We start from the raw sequence: 12,271 nt of genomic DNA on the forward strand, positions 1-12,271 counted from the left end.
GGAGAGATATATCTCTGCTTCTAAACTAAGATGGAGGAAATACGGTGACAGAAGGGAGCCAGCCGATCGTTACGGCCACAAAGGCTGAAGAACAGTTAGAAGCAGATTCATGGACGCCGCCGTCCGCTCTCAATCCATAACGCTCGCAGCTTTACCACTCCATTATGGCGACACCATGCACACCCACGGGCTACCCAGCATATATCACGTGCGGTGTCACGCGGGGAGGGAGGTGGAAAGTGCGAGATTGTTAAGCACTTTTTAGCCACGCTAGCAACGTCTCCGGGATTGTTGCGTGGGCTGGTCGGTACGCCGTTCGGTCCGCCGCTTTGTTCCTGACCCCCTCAACAGCTAAAGCAGTGAAGTTTTACACGGACATTCACAATACCCCCGGTCATAAATTATACGGGCTTTGTTGATTCCCTGACGTTTGTGGGTTTGAATGAAATGTCTCATAAAGCCTTTCTCCAGTGCCATCGTCAGCTCCAATCACATTCTGCCTGCTCGTAAACGTGAATATGCAATACGCCCATCTAAGATCAAACATTGACTGGGAGAATGCGGACAAAAAGATTCAAATCAAGCTAATATTCAAAACAGAAGGGTGACCACAGCTGTGGACACGGGGGGCTGTTATTGCAGGAGCTTTTCCGGCACAATGTACAACACAAAAGATAAACTGATTACAAAGTGGATGTGTGCTGTGTTTCAATCAATCAGCTTTGTTTTGAGAAATAATGAACTATTTGTCATCTCTCAGTCCTTTTTAAACCCAACCGTAGCTACGTCTTAGAAAATTGTGATTGCACTGTCTATACAGTGTAATTATGCTATATTTCATGTTTGTGCATACTGAGCATCTTTGGAACGAACAAAGTGGGCATCTGAGCACCTGCCAATTTCGTCACACCCGGCGACCTATAAATACCAGCGTACTGCTACTAATAAGGCCAGCTTCTCTCTGCAGGATCGAGTTAGCAGGGTGAGACTTTTATTTTCAATCTCACTGCATCTATGGGTGCACCGACTGGACATAAACATGCAAACTGTGTGGTGTCTAAGGCCCTGTTTGCACAACTATGTTTTCAAGGGCAAACGGAAAAAAGCGCTCCGACTCCGTCATGAAAATAGGGAAAATGACATGAGCGAAGAGATGGACAGATAACAACAAGGTTTGATGAATGACATGCCTCCCAGTCCATATTCTCCTGGGACTCAGTAGTTTTATAGTTGACGTTCATGATAATATTAAACGCATATTGTGAATTGTGTGCATGTGTGTGCAACAGTGACCTGGCATGCTAACTGCATAGTTTTTCAGTGGTTCTGCCTTTTCTGCTTTCTACTTTTTCTGAAACAAAAAATGCACTTGAAATGTCTAAAGCTGTATTTCTATGTTCTCGAGTTGTGAAACTGTTCATGCAGTTTGAAGTCAAAACAAAATGGAAACTTTAAAGCGATGAATAGTATCTTAATTAAATCACATATTGGCAGCTTTTTGCAGTTGGTATGTGACAGTCATGCACTTACCAACAGGACATGATTGGATTACTCTGATTCAAAGACAATGTACTATCACAACAACAATAACCCGTGTTGTACATGTTGTGCTGTCACTTGCTTGAGTATAACAAGACTGTTATTGTTCAGCTGCTGTGTCGCTTCTAAACTCAAATGTACCCGCCCAACTTCAGCATGTTCGTATTGTGAGCAGGCTTTACTCTATTAGCATTTGGCTCCGAGCACTAATGTGCTACAACTTCTTACATGTCTGAAGCTTTGCACACTTCAAACAAAAATTGTCTCTCTTAAGACCTGAACTCATAAAAATGTCAAATAAAATGCTAATAAAGGCCCAAGGACTAGATTTTACTTTTATCTCCAATCTCATTTATCTTCTTTATGGATTACATGGCTGGGGAAAAAAAAAAAAGTAAACTCATTAATTTGATAACCGATTGAAGTCGATTGAGCTGTGACACAAAAAGGGGGGGGGGGGGGTAAAGTAAAAAGGAATTGGGATGAGAGTGAAAAGTGAGTTCAAAAAGGTGTGTAATGAAAGAGGAAAAACAGACAGGTGTCCTGTATGAAGCTTAAATTGTTCCTGTACTGAAATCCCCACCAAACAGAATAAAAAAGCAGCCTGGCAGAACTAAGGTAAGCATTCATGCATTCCTGCTGAGTCCACCTCAGCAGTCTACTCCTTCTAATGCTAATCCTCTCTCCTCTGCCTCGCCACAGAAATATGAAGGCCAGCACGGGGATGGATGTCCCGAGGAAAGCAGTCTTTTATTCAGCACTAGATGAATAGGACATGAATAGGGCATGGCAGTTGGCAGAACACTGGCAGGCAGACAGGCGAGCGGGCGGGCCAGCGAGCAGGCTGACTGGCAGGCTGGCGGGCGGATGAGCAGGCAGGTCCTTCTGATGCTAATTACTGTATCGTGCCTCTCAGGGTCTGATGCAACAAGGGGACAGAATGCTGCGTTCAGGTCAGCCGGAGAGATGGGCGGTGGGATGGGAGACATGGGGGGGTTGTGGAAAGATGAAATGGGGATGGGGTGAATAAGGGAGAAGAGAGGACCATGCTCATAGAGGAGGCGGCGATGGTGTATAGTTACAGCTGCTGATGCAAGAAAGAAGACAAACCCTCCTTGCATCTCTCTTTCTGTCTCAGCAGTGAGGAATAACACTGCGGATCCAGTAAAGAGAAGGAGGGATCGAGGCATTTTTGGGAGCCACGCAGAAACCAGACGGTTCGCACGGTGACTGAGGCTCCTCCAGGCCTCCCGAGCTGCTCAGATTACTGCTGTCAATCAATGTGTTCCACCCCTGCACCTCAGCACAAAAACCTGAGACCACGCTTTGAAAATATCTTTCAAAAGAGCAAGTCTCTGTTTACTTCCACTTGGCTGGCAAAAGCAACACACGCTTAAACAAGACAATGTGAGAGCGGCAAGGTAAATTTCCTTCACACCTTGGTGTCGCGCAGCAGTAAAAATGGAACTGTCGCTCTAAACTCACACATGCTATCGGTAACGCGGGAGAAAAAAGTAAAAATAAATAAATAAGCGGCACCACATAAATCTCCTCTTGTGCTTTTCATCATTAGTTGGCAGCAAAGTTGTAGGCAAAGAGAGGGGAAAAAAAAAAAAAAAAGTATTCAGGTTTATTTCAGAAGTGTTGAGCTTGTTTAAAGAGTGGTGATGAAAGTGTTGCAGAAGCCGCTTCATGTCTCCCATCAAGCACAACGTGGCCCTGATGGAAATGATAAATCGTTAGTGGGCAGGTCCGCGAAAACCAACATACTGTACGTTGTAATAATGATGCCGCCTCAGCCAATTATAGCGGCGGTGCGGCATGGTGTAACTAATGCCCTCATTGACACTGTTCACCCACAATATGCAAAAACACATGTACACACTGCAACATTTTCTGCTAAATTAGCCCTTGAAAGGTTCCGGGGCCGCGGGACATCTGGATGAGGACGCTTTTACATTTGAACTCTTCACCTCCCCCGCTTCTAATGACCAGACAACACCTCCATATTGTCAGCCTTCATTCGCCTCACTGAACGAGCGCTTGTCCGCCACCCGTCTCTCTGACGCTTGTGTGTGTCTCTGTTTTATGTGGGTCTAACGTGTATGTGTGTGTGTGTGTGTGTGTGTGTGTGTGTGTGTGTGTCTGTGTGTGTGTGTGTGTGATTGACTGTGCCGGGCCAATAAAGTAGAGGAACTACATTAGGACTCGGGACACAAGGTCTAATTAATTTCTCTTGCCTACGGGTTATTCAGGTAAAACAATTACACCTGTAATCTATTTTCAAAGGAACTAAACTGTCTTTGCAATTAATGTTATTATCCCTCAGATTCTAATGAAGCAGAGAAAAGAGTAAGAGAGCAGCCGGGGTCTCGCTGATGGGACATGTCTGAAGGGACCGAAGCTGCGCGCGTGTGTGTGTGTGTGTGTGTGTGTGTGTGTGTGTGTGTGTGTGTGTGTGTGTGTGTGTGTGTGTGTGTGTGTGTGTGTGTGTGTGTGTGTGTGTGTGTGTGTGTGTGTGTGTGCGTGTGTGTGTGTGTGCGTGTGTGTGGGTCGATACCCGAGCACAGGCCTGTCCATGAATCTCGCACATATTGGTGCAGACAACATTAATAGCGTTCCAAATGCGGGAGAGATTGAGTTTTGCCGCAGGATGAATAAAAATATCACAATGGGCAAGGTCTCTATAATTACTTGGATTCAATTAAGGGCCTTTTGAGCAGGTAGCTTAATAAGCTTTCAGCCTCCTCTCTCCACCGTGCAGCCTAATGAGTGTCAGTCAGAGTCAGAAGAAGATAATGCTCGTGGCCTCGGGGCCTTCCATTACTCTCTCGTCTTCAGCCTCCACCGCCGGGGCCCCCGGGCTACGTCTGCGACAGACACGGCTACCTGTTCACAACCTCTTCAATTAATGCCACTTCCATTGTTCCACATGTCAGATGTATAAGTTGACGTGGGTGGAGCACTTGAAGCTTAAACTGAGTGAGTCCAGAAGGGAATGAACCAGAGTGTAGATTTATGTGTTTCCACCAGATTGGGAATCAAAATTCTTGGACTGTTTCATTAGAAACATTTTTCAACCGCAGAACTTTCAGAAAAAATATCAAAAAGTGATATTCTGGAGTCTATTGAAAAAGTCACAAACATATCTTTGGTCTGCTCGGATGTGTAAAATTGATTTTTTTTTCTAATTATCCTTTAAACATACCTTTTAATATCACCTTGAAGATAGACTTATTCAGGAAAATGTCACACCAATGTTTGGAACGGCTATAACAGTGTGCCAAAGAAATAACTGAGATTTCACAGGAAGGCTTGGAGTCGAAACCCCAATACGAGTCTAACGCGGTGTTTCATTTGGTAGGCTTTACTTTATCTCGCGATTGTAAAATGATCAGTCAACTTTCTCTTGCGAAACAAACCTTAATGTGGGTTACTGGCAAAATAAAGATGAAATTAGAAAAAGAAAACAAAACTAAGGCTGCACACATTTCATTAATTAATTTATCATAGGATACAGTCACGTTTAGTTATTGATGTGTACAAATTTTTTATTTTTTTGGGTCCACCAATAAATGTCTAGGAAGGCTGCCAGAGATTTGATACGGTTTGATCCATATAATTTTACAGTTAACAAAAACATCAACTTGTGTAGAATATTGGCACAAGCGCTTTAGTTTTTCATGACTATTGACTGTAGATTTAAATTATAAAGTTTCGTCAAATAATATATTGGGGGGAAAAAATCATCCGTTTTTCTAAGAAAAAGACTGTGTGAATGCCACTAACGTCATAATGTTCGTCATTCTGAATGTAATAAAACCAACAGTCTAATAACTTGCCAATGTTGGAATAGAAAAAGTCAAGATTTTCTTTTGCAATCATGATTGAGAGTGCTGCAGAATATGGGTCTTCAATGACTGAATATGACTTCAGTCCTATTTATGGCTACTGCTATTACATTTCAAAATAATTCCACTTCAATCATGTAAGAACGCATTCCATATTAAATGGCATTATGATGATGGCTCAAATATGGCTACTTGATCAACGTCCTCTTGCGAAACAAACATTTCACACATACACACAAAGATTCCAGCGACACAGATGATTACTGGAGTTTTTTTGTGTGCATGTATGAGCCCTCGTGTGTCGAAGAGGGAAGCTCGACGGAATTCACTGGACTCGAGGATGATGTCGAGAGCTTTTACAGATGAAGTCAAGATATATATCTTAGAGAATTCAGAGAGCAGCAGTACACGGAGGACTTGCTATCCCAATTCTGAGCAGCCAGCCTCTGGAGAGCGTATTCATGAAGACTCCCAAAGCATACGAAATATAGGCAGAATTTAGATAAGGATGTGTAGGGACTGTGTGCGGCTGCTTTGTCTCAGTTAGGACGTGATGACATGTCTGTGAGGAAAGTGAGACGGCCTTCAGACTGTATGATCTCTGCCAAAGTCACAAAGTGGAGCAAACTGTCTGTCATGTGACAAACCAGGTGAAAAAGCGGAAAGTCTAGACGAGTGGTCAGACCGAGTTGCATGGGGTCTATATGGAAGAGTGACCGTAGTGAGTTTTTATTATTATCAAGGAGAAATCATTTCTCCACATTTAGATTACCCTATTTCAAAGAGCAGTGTGGTGCCATTGTCTCAGACGTCAGGGAGCTACCCAGGGGGTCAAGTGTCATGCTCAGGCCCCCACAATGGTTATTAAAGAAATAAAATGTAAAAAAAAAAAAAAAAAAAAAAATATATATATATATATATATATATATATATATATATATAATAATAATAATAATAATAATAATAATAATAATGATAGGTCGGGAAAAAAGAAAACATGGTGAACAAAGAGTCTTTTCTAAAAATAGTGACAGTCATAGTAGTGATCTTATCAGTTTCTGAATACTTTCTGAATTACTTCCTGGTTGGATGTCTAGAAAGTCAGTGGAGGATGAGTGAGAAACAGACGTGACGCGGATGTGATGGTGGTCGAACAAGTGACAGGCTTTTCTGATTTCTCTCCCTCTGTGTGTGTGTGTGTGTGTGTGTGTGTGTGTGTGTGTGTGTGTGTGTGTGTGTGTGTGTGTGTGTGTGTGTGTGTGTGTGTGTGTGTGTGTGTGTGTGTGTGTGTGTGTGTGTGTGTGTGTGTGTGTGTGTGCGTGCGTGTGTGTGTGTGACAAACACACTGCTTTCATTCATCCGTCCATCCCAGTTTATGTGTGTGTGCGTGCACAGCCATTTTTATGAAATCATTTACATCCTTGGAAATACTGAGTGCAGCTGAACTAATTTGCTTGGCTTGATATTGCACATCTTGCAATGTTGAGATATCTTACAGCTCCGGATGAAACTATAAAGCTTGTGTGCTTTTGGGAGTTCTTGCTCTGTAGCAAAGTGACAATTAATTACATATTGGACTATTAGAGTGTTATTACTGATTCACTGGAGTGTAAATACCATTTCAGTGTTGAATCAGATCGAGGTGGAGCTTTTTTTTTTTTTTTTATCAGCATCACAATTACAAACAGTTGTATATCTATCAAAATAAAACAATTGTGATCTCCAAAGTATCAACCTGAGAAATTACTACCGGTACTTAATAAATGCAGTGTCTGTGTAAGATTTTAAAATGTGCACTAGATTAGGAGAAGAGCATAAAATGGAAACCTCGAGCGAAGCACTGAAACCAAAATCCTGTTTAACCCCTTTGGGGCACACTGTGGTCAAAGAGTATTTTTCCATTAAACGGAGGCTGTAGTCTGTTTACCAAGAAGATAAAATTGCCTTTCATTTTTTTTATTTTTTTTTATTATTTGTTGCCTTTGATGTCAGAGCCCAATACATCAATCTACTGCTCTCAAATGTCAAGAGGGAGTAAACTCAAAGCTCCCTGCTCTTGTTAAAATGTGTCATCGGAACTCTGCAGACCGGCTACGGCTGCAAATTAAGTGTAATTCCTTCAACTTATGTTTGGAGATGTTTTGAATGCCAGACAGAGTAACGGACAGACATGTCGCCACTGTTAGGCTTTCTCATCTTGAAGCACCCAGGCGGGGGGGCTCACTAAATGATCTATACTCGCTCTGCATGTGTATCTGTGTGCATGCGAGTGTGGGTGTGCATGTGTTACATCCTGAGACTGTATCCCAGCGTGAGAAAATCAATGAGACCAGTGTAACAGGGACCAGTCCATCAGCATTTGCACACATGCACAGGCACGCACCCCCCACCCCCCCCGTCTCTCTCTCTCGCTCTCTCTCTCGCACACACACACACACACACACACACACACACACACACACACACACACACACACACACACACACACACACACACACACACACACACACACACACACACACACACACACACACCACACACACACACTGAGCTCGGCCTCCCTCTCCTCCACTCTCTCTGCACGCAGTCTAGAATATTGATGTGCTCTTTAAGAGCCCTCCTCTCTGTCTGTGTCACATTCCATCCATCCACACACCATTTTCAACCACACCATCGGGTAGAGCGAAAACAATTCGGGACCAACTCTCCCTTCATACAGCCGTTTACACAATCATCACACGGGCTCAGATGGTGCGGCACGAGCTCCACGTTTCATCATCCGTGCATTACAGTGAAGCAATACGCCGCTCTACTGTATGTCAGTTTGTATCATTTCATTTGGTTAATATAGCCACAGTTCCGCGTTGAGTGAAATATTATATTCAAACTCTGATCTACTTCATTAAGAGAGGGACTCCACTGGCAGAAAATCTCCTTCCTGGTTACTTCAGCTTTCATCCTCACCAGAGGAATTTCTCTGTGTGTGTGTGTGTGTGTGTGTGTGTGTGTGTGTGTGTGTGTGTGTGTGCACGCATGGATGTGTATATATGTGTGTGTGTGTGTGTGGCCATGTCTCTTATGCATGCATGGCAGATATAGAAATAAAGGGGGGAAAAAGCCCGAGGTTGATTATCATGGGGTGAGTGGCAATTAATGTAGCACTAATTAGAGAAGCTTTTATGTGTGGAGGACTTTGGAAGGGCTGCTGGTGATCTCTAGAAGCTGCAGGAGAGATAGCGCGAGGAACATAAAACGCAGCACGCGCAGGCTTGACGAGACACTAGCCATACGCACATGACACAACATGTCAATTAGCATCGAGCGCGGCGGTACAAGCTTGCCTCGTAAGGTAGATTAGGATTCTGTGGCTCTCCGATTGTGATTTGGGCGAGGAGCCAGCAAATCAAACAGAGAGCCTATCTCTGGGAGGGCCTATCTTTCATGGCATTGAAGCTGACATAAAAACAACAAGACTAAAAATACCTGAACAAGGAATACAGGAAGATTACTACCTTCCAATCATTCTGCCAAGCTTGTTTCATCTCTCCCTACTGTGTCATCAGTTTACATCAAAACAAGACGAAACTGATAACTATCCTCCAATCAGTCTCCTCAGCTATCTTCATGCTTCCGCTGCCATGTTGTCGCTTGTATTGATGGTGGCGCATCAAGTGGAAAATTATTTATTCCAAACTAAAACACGACCGCGCGCATCTTAGTTTCTATGTTTTGCAGGCAGAAGTTATGAAAATCGCTTGGAAGATGTTTAAAGAAAAGATCTTGCTTTAATGTTAGGAATTTATCTTAGCTTGTGTTTCTCTGTGGCGCCACCATCAATCACCCCCCCCCCCCCCCCCCCCCCCCCCCCCCCCCCCCCTCCATCACTCTCACCACTTTCCCCCCGCTCTGCACAGTTTTTATCCCCTTCCTATTCCCCGCAGCGCCCCCCCCAACCATCCTTTGCGGTGTAATCTAGGGGATTGTGTGGTCTCTTGGTGTGAGAGGTGATGGGTACAGCAGGATGAGCGTGATAATCTGCCACACTGGATTACAGCCTAATCTCTAATCTCTCTGGCCTTCCTCTGCCCGGGGACCACCTCCACCGTGCCAATTTTATTAATCTGAGCCCCTTGCATCAACGGCTTAGCTTTGCCCATTTTGATTTCCCGGCTTTCATCAAGCGCACACGGCAATCGGAGCTGAAACAATAGATTGTTGTGACGCAACAGTCAGGAGTGAATTCCTTGACCCTCGCCTGCTCTATTGGAGGATTTAGCTACTGATGAGAGTGTTAATCCTCACAATGTGAGGATTCATCAAGAATAGTTGCTTTAGGGACGTCCCAGGTTGTCTAAATTGCAGCGGGTTGCAGTTTGGCTCGGGCATTTCCCCCCCTATAAGTGCTGAACATGTGCTCCAACAGAGTCCGACGTAATATCCATCAGAGTCAGACCGAGCATGAAGGTGGCTGTGTCCTGTCTGACTCCATGACCTGAAACACTCGCAATTAATGTCCCATATCATGGGGTTAAATTGGTGTTAGTAATTCCTCCGGCTAGTTGAGAGATGGCAAAGTGGGGTAAAGCTATTCCAGTCACGTATAGGCTAAGAGGGAACATGATTAACCAATTACCTTGCCTTTCTAATAAATGAGTAATCAGTTGAAGGCTGATCCCTGGACTGATGTCTCCGTGTTGTATTGGATCAACCATTGTGCTCAGTGTGTTGTATATACAATCCAGAGATTAAATGTAATCAAAAGTCATGGCAGTGGAGTTGAAACTAAACATGTTGCTGCACTAATGTTTAATTCTTATTGGAACATTTACAATTAGAAATGTTTGTGTTCTACCCATTTTTGGAATAATTTCGCTTATAAGGAATAACAATGATTCACATCTCAACATTTGAGGTCAACGCTATAATCTCTGCAGAGGTACATCTTTTCTTCTTTTTTCTTGTGCATAATGCGTGCTTTCTGCATTTTAATTAAAAAGAAATGAACGGATGCCACATTAAAATGCCACATCTCACCTTTAATTTGTGCCACGCCTCATTACAGACGGAGCCGCATACATTTTTGCACGATTTTCAAGGACCAGGAGTAATTGGATATGTGGCGAATGAATGTTTCCTCGGCTGGTGATGGTCATTTTAACAGAGTGATGCACATAGGAGCTCATTGACGCCTGAGAGATGACTGCATGCTGCCATAATATTGAGGTGGAGTAGCCTGCACAGAGCAAACGCCGTAATGTTGAAAAGGAAAGGAAAAAACTAGCGGACAAAAAGCATAAACCTCATGAATGAAGAGAGACCCTTTCATGATGATCATTTTAGCTCTTTACATGGAATTCTCCATCCATCTCATTACTCACAAAGCATTTGGAGATGTGGGTGTGTTTTACATGTATTGGCCAAAGCGGCCGGCTGCAGCTGTCTCTAAGCTCATTCTTGTCTTGTGCCACAGCTCTACAATAATCTATTTGAGCATTTAGAAACGGACTCAAGTGACCAAGCAGAGCCATTATCAACTATAAGGCTTGCAAATTAGCTTTGAAGGTTAGTCCACAGACGGTGAGATTTTAAAATGGGAACATAGAACAGAAGCTGTGCTACAAGATTAATAGCGCTAAGAAGCCCAAAATGTAAAATTTTCGGACAAATAACCTACTAAAACACTTCAGCAACATGTCGGCCGCCAGTCTAATGAGAGAACAAAAAGCTAACCAAGGTCAGATTGAATGTTGCAGCTATTCATCATTGCCCTTCACGTCTTTGCCGCTTTAATGATTTTTCTTTTGACTTTGGAAAGGCAACATGAAGTGAAAACCAGCCAACGCATCCGACCGTCTTCTATACCGTTTTGAACTTCAGGATGCCGGATGATGGAGCGGGTTACAACCTGCAGAGGTCACCAATCCAAGCAAGAGATGCAGCTGACACACGCACATTCACACCTACGGGCACCTTATGGTCACCGTTTTTATGTTCTTGGACAGCGAGGTGTTCTCTTTATGGGGTGCTAACCAATACACCACTGCCAGCCAACACAGATAAAAGAGAATGAAGTGAAACACTCTCTGCTCCCGGTTTTGGGAGTGTGGAAGTGTGGAAGGAACCTCGAGAGAGATTTTTTTTTTTTTTGGGGGGGGGGGGGGGGGTTGTGCAAAAACAAGAAGAATAAGAAATAACTATTATAATCATATGGTGAGCTAACATGAGGTGAATGGGGAAAAATGTGTGACTTTCTCGGATCAACACCAAGATAAGAAAATGTCTTCAGGCCGATTTTCTTTTTTTCAGTTTGTTCCAGTGCAAAGAAATACATTTATGGAAGCATTCTACTCAGCTCACAAGTCTTGCAAAGCTAGACTTTGCACCAGCAAACCTTCTGGGAACTGAACCTGAGCCCCCAACAGTTAACATTGAGACTCAACCCTATGCACAGCCATGGGGGATTTTATAAGACCTATTATAATCAGATGGAAATGGGTTTTTTTTGTTGTTTTTTTAAGTGCAATCTAAAGCCTGTCACTTCTCAGGCTGCAGTTTCTAAAGCGTGTATGTTTACACCGAGTCACCCTCATAGCATGGGTTGATACTAAAGGAGGTTTTATAGCAAAAAAGGAGGGTAGCTTTCACTGCTGATGTTTGGTTGTTCGTCTCCTTATTAAAAAGTTGAAATTCTTGTCTGCATTGTTAATTTTTATACTTCTTTTGAAACCTCTGGGTCTAGAATAAGTAGAATGCACAGGAAGCGAGATGATTTATTTAGATATCATAGTGTGTTTACTGCAAAGATGTGTTAGCTGGGAATTTTTTTGTGAAGAAGTTAAAGAAGCTACAGTGAGGAAGAAACTTATTCTGACTCGGAGCAG

The 12,271-nt window shown here is 43.3% G+C and overlaps 1 protein-coding gene across 1 annotated transcript in view; it reads right to left on the reverse strand.

The window, feature by feature from the left end:
* tenm1 (teneurin transmembrane protein 1) overlaps positions 1-12,271 on the reverse strand; it is a gene marked incomplete at its 5' end in the record, with an annotated part of 195,095 nt that overhangs the window by 101,170 nt on the left and 81,654 nt on the right. The gene's annotated exons all lie outside the window — the stretch shown is intronic.

This window comes from Lipophrys pholis (genome assembly GCF_963383615.2).
Source record: "Lipophrys pholis genome assembly, chromosome: 6".
NCBI classification, from domain to species: Eukaryota; Metazoa; Chordata; class Actinopteri; order Blenniiformes; family Blenniidae; genus Lipophrys; species Lipophrys pholis.